The sequence below is a fragment of the Cebidichthys violaceus genome, unplaced genomic scaffold (assembly GCF_023349555.1).
Source record: "Cebidichthys violaceus isolate CVI_PGR_0920_01 unplaced genomic scaffold, fCebVio1.0.p SCAF_60, whole genome shotgun sequence".
NCBI classification, from domain to species: domain Eukaryota; kingdom Metazoa; phylum Chordata; class Actinopteri; order Perciformes; family Stichaeidae; genus Cebidichthys; species Cebidichthys violaceus.
This window is the reverse complement of record NW_027176817.1, coordinates 333206-346264: the sequence shown is the minus strand read 5'-3', so window position 1 is coordinate 346264 and position 13059 is coordinate 333206.

Sequence of the window (13059 nt, the reverse complement as noted above, 5' to 3'; positions counted from 1 at the left end):
AAACACAACAGAGAAGAAGAAGAAACAGAGAGTCATTGAGAAGATATGAAGATTTAACGAAGCAGAGAACACAATGCATAAAAACACTCAATATGCAGACGACACATTGTTCTACACACGTGTTTGTTATTATTAGTAAATCCATCACACTGTTAAAAACACACTAATAGATTGTGTTAAAGTAAATCTGTGTCACTTCATTCAGATTCAGAAAAACACAATTTAAAGAAGAAGAAAACTATAAAAACTATTAATAAAATACTCCGAAGACTAAAGGACGTGATCAAATGTTTGTTTCTACAATATGCAAAAAAATAAACATTTTATTAAACTCTGCACTTTGTCAATGCTTCAGATGTATTTTATTCATGAGCAGAAAGTCACAAAATGATTCATAATAAAATATAATAAAACAGATAAAAGAAACATATATAAACACATGAACTGTACCAAAGAGAGAAGCTGCAGATGATGAACGTCTGTAGTCCAACAGGAAGTCGTTATCGCTGGGTTCCTCCACTAACAGCCAATCACATTCTTCCATTAGATTCTGGATTATTACAGGAAATAAACAAACGTTTACAATTCTTCTAGTTTTAGTTCATATATTTTTTGCGTTTTTCCTTTTTTTAATTTATTTTTTTAATTATTTTTTTTTTAATATTATTATTTAATTTTTTATTTAAATGTTTTTGTTAATTTTTTGTTTTTTATACATTTTTATTTGTATTTATTCTTATTATTTTTTTTTTATTATTTTATTTTATTTTGCGTTTTCTTTCTGTATTTACAGGTAGTACTTGTGGGAGGTCTGGGGTGCAGAATGTGAAGACGAGTCCTTAATGCTCACTGTATTTAATTTAAACATACTTACATACATACATAAATGAATAAACATATTTACCTGAAACATTTCAAACACACGTTGACTTCACGGTTCAGACCTGCAGGTTCTGTTTGCTTGTGAACAGAGAAAAGACACGTGTTGGTGTTTAAACGTGATGAAGTCGTAGTTTTAATAATTCTGAATTAAAACGTCTCTGTGTGTGTTCGTCTCATCATCACTGAAACAACGACTTCAGCCGCCTGTAGAAGACCTCTGTCTGCCACGACCTCATTTCCTGTTTCCTGTGAGCTCATCGCCTCCAACACACACACACACACACACACACACACACACACACACACACACACACACACACACACACACACACAGTTCTTCTGTTGGAAACTTTAACATCACATTAATCTGAAGTAGAGCGTCTCTGTAAAAAGCATAACCTTTAGCTTCAGCTAACTGTTAGCGCCACGCGTTAGTGCATTTAAAGCTCTGTGATTGGTCAGTTAGTGAGGTGCGTCCTGGGAGTCGTAGTTGACGGAGGAGTTTAACGTGAGAACATGTCTCTGGTGACCTCCGCCTGTTGGTTTACGTGAACGGTTCACTGGGTTCTGCTGTCACCATAATTTATCATGTTGTTCTTTTTTAGAACTGTACAGATCTGGAGAACGTACCAGAGTGTGACATGAGAACCGGCTGAGATCTGACGAACGCCAGCAGCTCGTCAGCTGTAACTCCATCGAATACGGTCCTTTCAAAATAAACTTCTCTCGTCACAGGAAACCCCGTTTAGTCAAAGATGTTTTGGACTCATGTCAGCTGATTTGTTAGAGGTTCAATATAGAAGTACTCAGTGTGTGCTAGTTTCACCTCCGTCTCTCAGGACATTTCAGGACGCCGTGTCTCCTCCGACCGGATGATTGAGCGCTGAGGGTCGTCTCGGATTTGAAGCTCCTGAATCTGGGTTAATGTTTCAGGACCTGATGAGTCTCTGAGGAGTTCCTGTCTCATGAGAATCCACATGAAGGTTCTCTGAAACCTCAGACGTTCTATTTTACCGAGACTCTGTGAGCTGCAGCTGTGAACGTCTCACTCGATGCTTCTGAAGAGGATCTAGAGAGGTTCAGCAGCAGAGACGTTCATAATTGAAGTCGTTGACACGTCCGGATTCATTAAAGGCCTTTGAACGCCTCGTTATGATTCATAACCGCACAACAGTGACGATGAGGAAACGTGTTTCTATGTTTGATGACTCGTTCGCTTCAAGGTGCAAAGATGAATTTTAATACGACACAATCTCAAGCAGACACCCAGAACACAACATATATATTATTATAATGATATATTATAAAAAATGTATGTATAAATACATAAACAAGTAAGTAAATATATATTCAAATGAAACATTACATAAATAAGAATCATATCATAATATGTAAATACGTAATTAAATGTGTAAGAAGACAAAATATATAATTATGTCAGCACATGAGTAAATATGTGAGTATGTAAATATCTATTATCTATATCTATTATATAATATCATCATAATAATAGAATATATATTTAGATAAAACATGTACTGTAAGTACATATATGTATGTAGTTAGATAACAACACAAATATCGAAATATATATAGAGATATATCTACATACGCAAATGAATATTCAATTAAGTAAATAGGTAAGTGTGTAATTTAACATGTTTGAAAACTTGTAAGTAGGTGAGAACATGTACACAAGTACGTGATTTAGAAAATATAAAGGAACATAAGTAAATCTACAAGTATATAAGTTAATGTACAAGTATATAAGTTAATGTACAAGTATATAAGTTAATGTACAAGTATGTGAGTGCATTTAGAAGTACATAAGTAAATAAAATACATGAGAACTAAAGTAAATACTAGAACTTAAAGTGAGAAACCGGAGAAAGTAAAAATGTAGATTCTATTTTTTTGCAGCATATTTAAGATAAATATATTGAATATGAAAACATTGTATGATATTTATATATATAATGTTAAATGATATAAAAGTCCCTCATGTATTTATTTTTTCTTTATTTAATCATCATTTATTAACATTTATGGACGACATGAACAAAATAAAACATCCGTCAAACAAAATAAAATAAAATAAAATAATAATAATAATATCCAGTTATAAACAGGTTGTCCTCAGCCCTTCAAAATAAAACTCCTCAGTAACATGTGAAGTGTTTATATGAATCCACACGATGTTTGTTTGTTTGTTTACTGCTGTGTCTGTGTGGAGGTGACTCCTCCGATAATGTGAGTGAGTCTCAGGATGTCACTGATCTCCTGGGGATGCATTAGAAGATTACATGGTTCGCTATCAGAGTCCCACACACATACACACACACACACACACAGCTGTTTGTTCTCCCGGTTAAGTCCTCACTCTGATTTCAGGAGGAAGTGCAGAAATGTAACGTTCAGGTCAAACAGTCGCGTCAGAAAATCCCAAACTCAGCAGATCAACGGACAGGAAACAGAATTAATCTTCAGTCAATTAATCACTCATCAATCTTCAGGACAAATGCCAGACGTTTGCAGAAACCTGAAAATACAGATATTACTGTCAAATAAATGTTACGCAGGTTTGTTAAGAGTTAATCTAAATAAATACAACTCTGTGACTTATTTATTTATTTATTTATTAATTAATATTGGTTCTCTTCCCTACGAAATGTGCTGCTGTTACTCTGCTGCTGTATTTGTGCTGATGTCGGGGGGGAGGAGATGTGTGTGTGTGTGTGTGTGTGTGTGTGTGTGTGTGTGTGTGTGTGTGTGTGTGTGTGTGTGTGAGATAGTTTCATCCGCCACGCTAATAGAGTCTGGAGGTCACGGCTGAGCATCTGCAGCTGTTTTAATGTTTTAAAGTTTTAATGTTTACAGCCAACACAAGGTCGTTCTGTCTTTTTATTGAGTCCTTTGGTCTGTTAGAAAATCTGAAGAATTAAGAAAACATAGAAGAAAAAAACAGAAAAAATCTGTAAATGACAAAGTACAGAAGTACGGAATATATATATATATCCAAGTACTTTATCTTTAGAAAAAAGGCAGTTAGAATGTTGTATAAAGAACGACAAACACTGTTTTTTTTCAGATAATAAAACTCGTCTTTTTTACCTTTTTCTCTGGTCATGTAGCACCGATCTCAACAATATCTACGTCTTTCTCCACGTACACAGCCCTGTGTTATCTATCCAGCGGTAAAATACTTCTTTAAGTCTTCAAGTAGAGATGTAGAAGATCTATGAACAACTGGACAAACTTCATCCAGCAGACGACGTGAACTCAGACACATTTATTCATATTTTCCTGGAAAGCTCTGTTTCTATTTTTGAGTTGATATCCCCCCACCACACACACACACACAGCCGGTGCTAATGCGACTAATTCAGTGTGGGGTGTACAGTGACTGCTGGATCTAGATTCCTGGTCCTGTACTAAAGCAAACAATGAGTGTCCTGAGAAGCCTTGCTCTTATTTTTAGGGTCTGACGGTGTTTTTACGTAACGGGTCATAATAATAAGAATAGCTCCATCAATCATTGTGGCGGCGGCGTCCGGGCGCTCTGGGAACGCTGGGATCAGAAAACTGACCCGCCGGCCAAGACCACAATTCCACTTCAACCCTCCAAAACAAAACGCTTACTGTACCGAGCACTGAGACGTTCTACTTGTCATACTTGTTACTCCTCTGTTCATCTAACAGCTGGATTTTTTGGAGTTCTTTCCAGACCTTAATACAAAGTTTCCTCTGAACTCTGCAGGTTTGGTTTCAGGAAGAAGACTTGCTCAATGAGGTCTTTTCAAATTAAAAGTAAACTTAAGACGAATGGTGTTTTATCATGCTCTCAAAAGAACTTTAATGTGAGACACGTTAGTAAAAGTGCTTTTCTTTCAATGAAGACACTGTGATGAAACCAATGCTAACCTAGCATCGATGCTAAGAAGTGACTTCTTCTGTTTCATGTGAAAACACTGAAGCGTGTTGCTGTTAGACATTGAGCTCGGGGCTCTCTCTCTCTGGTTGGCAGCAGGCAGGTTGTTCTCCGATGGAGGCGGTTACATAACGGCTGGACGGACACTCGGTGCCCCGGTGCCAGCTCTGGGTTCATGTGGTGAGGGCGGGCCAGTCTGGACGGGAAGCGACCGACTGCAGGCCGATGACTCTGCAGATTCAGGACTGACTCAGTTCAACCGCCAAAAACACAGTTATTGTTATTATTAACATCAAAAGACTCGTAGCTGTAAATTATTTCCTTTATGTTTCCTTCATAGTATTTTAAAGGCCTGTTTCTCCAGAAGCTTTAAGAACCGGTGAGGTTTTATGATGTTCTGCCTTTCATTTGAACTGTATTGACACAGATTATTATTTATTTCATAGCCACATATTTTATTTCATTAATATATTTGATTGTTATTATTATTATATATTTTGTAATTTATTTAATATTGAATGAAATGGTATTCCATATAAAAGTAGTTGCCGTACAACAGCATATTTTGAATTAGGCCGTAGGAGGAGAGCTGAGGGGAAATAACTCAGAATGTACGTGCATATTTCCTTTTGTGGGATTCAATGACGTTATTCTTTTCAGAGGTCGTACGTGGAGGTCAACAGGCGGCTGTCACTCAGGCTGCTTCCTCGCTTCATACACCACTGAATTATGGATTTGTATAAATTCTAAAAGTCACAAGCAGTGCTTTCAATCCCCAAGCGTAACTGAACCAAATGTAGTCCCAGGAGCCTGGGGGGGCAGAGGCAACAAAAGCAAAACCAGTGACGATGTCCATAATCTAACTTATATAAAATAGTGTTTTGGCTGATCCCAAACATCCACCCTGCAGAAGAAATGTTAATAAATAAATAATAGTAAGTTAAATATCATGACAGAGAACCAGCTGGCACTAATGTTGTCATTGTTTACTGTAGAGGAACATTAAATGTGATATTTAATCTGTGAAGTCAGTCTGTATGCAGATGATGCAGTGTTGTTAGTGAGGGAAAACAATCTGTTTTTAAAAAGGAAAACACGCTCTGACAAAAAATACATTTAAATGAAGTGCATGACTAGTAGAGGCAGTCGTAGAATAAGTATTCAGATCCTTTACTCCAGTAAAAGTACTAATACACAATACTCCACGATGAGTAGACTTCTTACATTGAAACCTTCAGTAAAAGTATTGATTGCTCAGTAAAATCATGTTTCTGCTGCATTAATGTGTACGTTGAGGCCCTGCTGTTTCTGCAGTTTGCTTTATGAACGTCATTGCTCTGGTGTTTAAATGACAGTGTCATGTGTCTGGCACCTCGTTATAATTGCTCCTCCTGAATGGCTCTGATTGGGGTCATCTCGCTGTGGGTAATTGTAATAATTGTGTTCTGCCCTTCTCGTTATGTAAAGCAGATACGCTGCACCTTCACAGAGGAAGAAAGAAAAATGTCTTTTAACTGCTCAATGTGCAGCCGCTTCTCTTCCTGCTGAATACCTGCATACAGGAAGTATTGTGTAAAAATGTTACCACAGAAGGTCAGTTAATGAAAAATGTATTCTTCATAACTTTTTTGTTAAATCATGTTTGTGATTTATGTTATGTATGTATTTTACTGAATGTGTGTGAATTTGTTCCACACAGTTGGACAGTGAATCAATTTAAAACGTCTTTAGTCAGAAAACAACAGAGACGTCTTTTCCTCTTTTCTTCTTCTTCTTCTGTATATTATTGAGGATTATTGGAGTTCAACTTTATTGCAGGTTTTTATGTTTAACTTTAGCACCAATGACCAAGCATGTAGATTTAACACGACATTAAAGATGAATAAAAACCCGTTTCCGCTTCATGACTCGTAATAGAAGGAAGTGTCTTGCTGGGCGCTTCCATCAGAGACTAACGGCGTCATAAAACTGATCCTCTCTCTTTGGAGGAATTCTATTACAGCGTTCTCGGTTTCCTCCTCTGATGGACCATCGACCTCCGACTTCAATCTCTGACCCCGGTGTCCAGCAGAGACAATCAATCACGGCCTCTATTACCCATCAGCCACCGGGCTCATCGGCAGCTCACCGTCTGAATGATCTGCTGCAGCGACCTCATCCCGACGTGACCGAACTGATGCTTGAGTGACAAACACACTACCAGTTTGTTAACTTGTACCAGAATAACCAAAGGTAAAAACACTAGAAATGAATGAATAAATAATGATATTATATTTAAGTAACGTAGAGTCACTACACCTTCAGAAACGTCTTCTCTGACATGCTCGGGCGTATTTTGTTATATTTTTCTTATGTCCTTGAACGCAACACAGCCAGCATCAAGCCTGTTGCTTCAGCAACGATTAATAACTCTATTATCTCACATGGCAACTACTTCAACCAATCAGAGTGCACCTCGCCCCTCAACAACTTCTATCATTGGTGGATAAAAGCCGCAGCATCGTCGACGTCCTCCTCCGGCCTCTGCTCGTGTTTGGTCGCGTTGCCTTCCTTCTGAAGAGTGGGAGACGGAGTGACTGGGTTCACTCTGTGGGCAGATGTATGTAAAGAAGCACATGTTGCATAAAGAGCAGCAGAACTTTAAAAGAAGACAAACGCTTTCTGCCGGAGCCTCCAACCAAATCAATAAACTGCTGAGTGGCTCAGAAAGGTCGGCTCGCTCTTCACTTCTGAAAACAGGCTCTAAGAAGCTTTTCAGTCTTGTTTTAGCTCCTAGTTTTGGTTTTGCAGCACACGTCCTGGTTCATTCTCAAACATTCTCTAACAGACTCAGTTAGAGACCAGATAGGGGAACTTTGTGGAGCATTTAGCAGCTAAAGAGACAGATAGTTCCCTCAGGAGGTGGTGGAGACCAAAAACAGAGCTACAAAGAGAGAGAACTTTAGGAGAAGATGAATGGAAATGTTCTTGTATGAGGTTCATTGCAGCTATATTGTGCTCAAATGTATTGTCTTGACTTGTTTTGGATATTTAGATGAGTACAAAATTGGAGTTATGCTCATGTGTGACCAAAGTGATTGTCTTTTATCATTAAAGCTGCATTTAATGTATTTGGGGCTCTAGCGGGCAAACTAGCAGCATGACAATTGATCAGTAGTCTTTGTGTTCATGTCTCCTGATCAATAGAAGTCCAATATTCTCTTTGTAGCTCTGGTTTTGGTCTCCACCATCTCCTGAGGGAGCTATCTGTCTCTTTAGCTGCTGAATGCTCCACAAAGTTCACCAGCTGGTCTCTAAGTCTGTCTGTTTGAGACTGAAACAGGAAATGTGCTGCAAAACCAAAACAAGGAGCTAAAATGAGGCTGAAAAGCTTTTCCTTTGAGTACATTGAACACACTGAGACTCTACATTACCTCCAAGGTCTTTATAGGTGGAAACACTGCTGACTGCTCCACAAACATTGATGGCGTATTGAACGGATCACTCTGCATCAAGAGGCTGCAGAGGTCTCTGGACTCGGTCCTGTCTTCATCTGTCGGACGTCCTCCGTCTCAGGTTTGTCCTTCCTCCCGTCCTCGCTGTGGTTCTCCTGCAGGAGACGGACCGAAACTCAAACCCTTCGTCCTCTCTCTAACAGCTCGGCAGCAGTCACGACTCTGTGGCTACTCGCTGGATGAAGCATTTAAAAGATGCTTTTTAATCTCCACACTCTCCTTCCTCCTCCTCCGACCTCCTGCTGAGACCTCCAACATCTGTCCCTCAGAAGTTTGTTTTTATGGCCTCTGGACTTCTGTAGTTCGTCTTTCACAGGAGAACTCAGAGCTCCAGCGTCGACACACACCGGCTAAAGATTGATAATACTGTATGCTGGATCAGTGTGTTTTGAAGCTGGTTGTGTCGTCAGTCCATCACATTGCTGCAGAGTGAGACATCTCAATAAGTTATTATGAATAATAATCTCCACATCCTCACAATGAAAATGCTAACATGTCCATCACTTAGTTTAGCATGTTAGCACAAATTAAGAGGTGAAGTTGTTCAAATTCATCTTCAGGGGAACATGAACCAAATGTAAGTCAAAACCATCCGGCAGTTTTACTAAAAATATAAATGTCCACCTCATGGTGGCACTAGAATCAATGGATACAATGCACACATTGCTGTTTTTTGATTGTGTGTAACTTTGTTATGATAGTATGTTAAAGTCCTTTATTGTTATTAGTTGCGTTAACAGAGTAACCTTCACTATATGGACAAAAGCGAAGCGGATCCATGAATGTACATAAGACCAAAGATGGTTCAGGACTGACTGATGTGGTGTTCATAAATACAGCTATACCGTCTTATTGTTCTACGTCGTGCTGTAGAATTATAGATAAATCAACACATTCTAATAGCAGGTAAATGTCACTCACTGGCAGTTCTGGTGCCCCAAGAAAAAGTTGGTGGATCATCAAAGTCAATATGATTCATCCTCTGGGGAACATGAACATGTGTACCCAACTTTTCCAATTTATTTTGAGTTATTTTGCTAAAATATCAGCCTCATGGTGGCACTAGAGGAACAGTCAGACGTTCACTAAACTTGATAGGATTTATCCTCTGAGGACCATGCACCATTTACACCAAACTTCAGTCCAATTCATCCAATAGTTGTCAAGATATTTCTGGGTCAAGACCAGTGAGCTCGAATGTAAAATCATTGCAAAGAAACCTTATTGGAAAATAGTGCTTCTTTGGTGCGTTCAAGTGCTGATTAGAATCCCAGAGTTGACAGTTGACTGATGAACAGTGTTGCATTCGATGTAAATTCATTGTTTTGTTGACAATAAAGTAGCTTAAAATAGATAACATGAGGGTGTTTCACAGATCCATATAGCTCAGATATTAATATGTGAGGAACCCCACATTCCTCTCAAAGTGCTGCAGTTCACTGCTGTGGAACATGAAGAACAATGCAAGAAGAAGTGAACAAAACATCACATGTAACAAGCTCTTAAATCATAAATAAGCATTTGTATAACCAAAAACTATAGGATTTTTTAAAACTCCTTGATTTCAGACGTATTAAAGCAGATATAATGTCGATAGCTCACTAGTTAATTAATTTTATGCAAATGTGGTCTTCAATATGCATTTGACTGCTACATACATGCTATCATGCTAACTCCTCGCCATGTGATGATGAGAAGAAGACAAATACACAAAAACTGAAGGAGACATACAACTACTAATGACTGTTTGCTGACATTATGCAGCGCTTTATGTTTTACATCTCTGTAGTTGTTTTGCATTTGTATGTGTGGCTGTTTTTTGTTTCTTGATGGTTGTTTTGTGTCTCTTTGTGGTTGTTTTGTGTCTCTTTGTGGTTGTTTTTGTCTCTTTGTGGTTGTTTTTGTCTCTTTGTAGTTCACTCTGTGTTCAGTAATCCATCCATGGCCACAGTTTGTCTCATCATCCATGTAGAAGACAAAGAAATAAAGAAACAGCATTTATTTTGTATTACAGAGGTGTCCCTCATGTCAGCATAATATTTGTATATATTTTTGGTTGCACTCATCTTTGTTTTTTTAAATTAGCTGCTGTCGATTGACAGCTGACCACGCCCCCCTCTGTGGTCCAGTAGGAGGCGGCTGACAGATGTGACAGATGTTGATCGATGGTTCGTAATAAACCGTTTCCTGACAAACGCTGAAAATTTAATTTCAACAAAGCAGAACTGAGACAGGAGGAGACAGCTGCTGATGTGTGGAGGCTTCTATTGTCACGTGGGCAAAGCCTGGTGTCACTAGAGAGGGGGGGGCTTCATGTCCTTGTCAAGCACCTAATTACCTGCAGCAGGAGGGGGAGGGGGTGAGGAATAACAGCGAGTCCTCTCATATTCTTACTTCCTGAAGTCATTCAGTGTGACAGCTCGCTGTGTGTTCACCTGGTCATTAGTGAAACGCTCGTTTAAAGTTTAGACCTTCATTCAGATTAATAAGTCGATTAAGAACCAGCGCTGCCGGACTGGGATGCTTCATCACCACATGTTTCTGCTGGACGTCTCTGTTCCCGCTGAGGCTGCAGGTGTTCAGAGGCCTTTAAAGGCCGACTGCTGCTGAGTTCACAGACCGGGTGCGGCCGCAGTAATTCACAATGTTAAGTGGGACCCATCAGACACACTGCAGTGGTGTGACACCGCTAATGGGAGGCTTTTAGCACGACAATTATCAGACTCTCAGCTCTCAGGGCCGTCATAATTCATGCATCATATCAGTGCATTGACTATTCATCTGCATTGATCTTCTGACTGACAGAGAAGGATTCACTCTGGATTGATCAGTGATCAATATGAAGTCACCTGTGTTTCAGGCAGTTAATTAGGGACAAAGTGGGTCAAACTTTGCATACATTATTATTCTAGGAAGTTTATTGATGAGCTATGAAGGAGATGTTTGGAGCAGCTGTGTGTCTATGAATGAGGGATGTACACTGATGTATGCAGTGCTGTCAGTGCCCACGCCTCCCAACTGATTTTGCAGTTTTGTGGAGGAAACCAGCTCCGGCAGTTTTTCCCCCGATGTGGACTCGTCCTCAGAGGGTTGAGTGTGGGGGGTTGTGTGGGGGGGGTTGGACAGGTGCAGCATGAAGTCACTCCTCTCAGTTTAGACTCCCTCCACCACCAGCAGCATTCCTGCCGCTCCTCTCGCTGCAGGAACAACAACAATGCGGCTCAGATGACGGACGCTGAAAAGCCTTTAACTTTAGCTCCAGTTAGAGGCGAGTTCTCAGCGAGTCACGTCCTCTGCAGCATCATTACTGAACCTCAGACAGTGCAGACATTGATCCTCAGTCTGTCTCCTGGATCCGGACTCTGAGTCGAAGGTGTTGCCGTGCTCTAATTGGCTGCTGTGGTTTTCCTGGCAGCACTCGGAGCTGCTGAGGTAAACACCTGGTTAGAGCTCCGTGGTCTCCTGTGAAGACAAGAAAACAAGAAGAACTGACTGAAGCTGCTCCTCACAACACCAACTGAAGAGTGAGAAGTCACAGTGCAGCATATTTAAGCAAAGTGGATGGTCAACAACACAATGATTGTACATTATGATGATTGTTTTCTTAAATTGTCACATTCATCCTGGTGTAATGTGACAATTTAATCTCTAACAAGTATAACAAATGTGAAAATGATCATATATAATAATATATAATAAAAGGTTTTCTGGTTTGTTTAATATTTGGACATTAACAGTCAGTTACTTTACTTGAATATTAAGTTTTATGTTCTAACAAAATCAAAAACCAGCTGTTTGTTCAGCCAAGAAGAACTCTGGAGTATCAAAGAAGAGAAACCGTTGATATCATTCGTCTCACAACATGTTGAGCTCAACATAATGCTTCTTTATTCTGGTTTAGATGGTGCTGGAGTCCCTCAGGGCTCTATTGTAGGTCCCCTTCTCTTTTGTGTTAACACTTCCTTTACCAGCAGCAGCTCGTTCTTTATGGTCGAATTGTTCTGTTTTTGATTTTATTGATTAACAGCTGCTGTGAAACTTCCATTCAACCTAAAGAACTGGTTCCTTTTTTTAGGAGTGAATAAAGAAAGAGACTGTGTTTGTTACTACTTTATAACCCATTTAAGGAAGCTACTATTTTGGCATTTCCTCCACTTTATAAAGTACTCACCATTTACTGTATATAATCAAGTTTGTTCCCTTAATTTGAACTAAATAAAACAGGAGAAATAAAACAGGATAGAAGTTCTCCATGAACAAAACATCAGTGACTTCTCCACCTTTAATATCTGTTATTGATCAGCAGAGAGGAAGTGAAGGTGGTGTTCATCACATGATTTATGGCCTTGTAGATTGAAAGTGCGAACCCCCCCTCCCTCTTCCTGCACACAGCACATACATGCTCATGTGAACACTCACACACACACTCACACACACACACACACACACTCAGGGTGATTGCAGCGATGCGGCGAAGCGTTGAGGAGAGCTCGTCCTCGTCTCTCGTGATCTCGGTGATGAAGACGAGAGACGGCTCCTCTGCAGTCAAAGTCCATTTGACACAAGATCTCGAGGGAAATGATGCGAATCTGAATAAAACGAATAAAAGATTCCAGATGAAGATGTGACGCAACGAAGCCTGCAGACGTTCATGTTGCCGGAATGCTGATAATAAGGCTGGAGGGATGTTTGTGATTTAAAATAAACAGGCCCGTTCACTGTTATTACCTCTGTTAGGTTTGTTTGTCTGGGAAT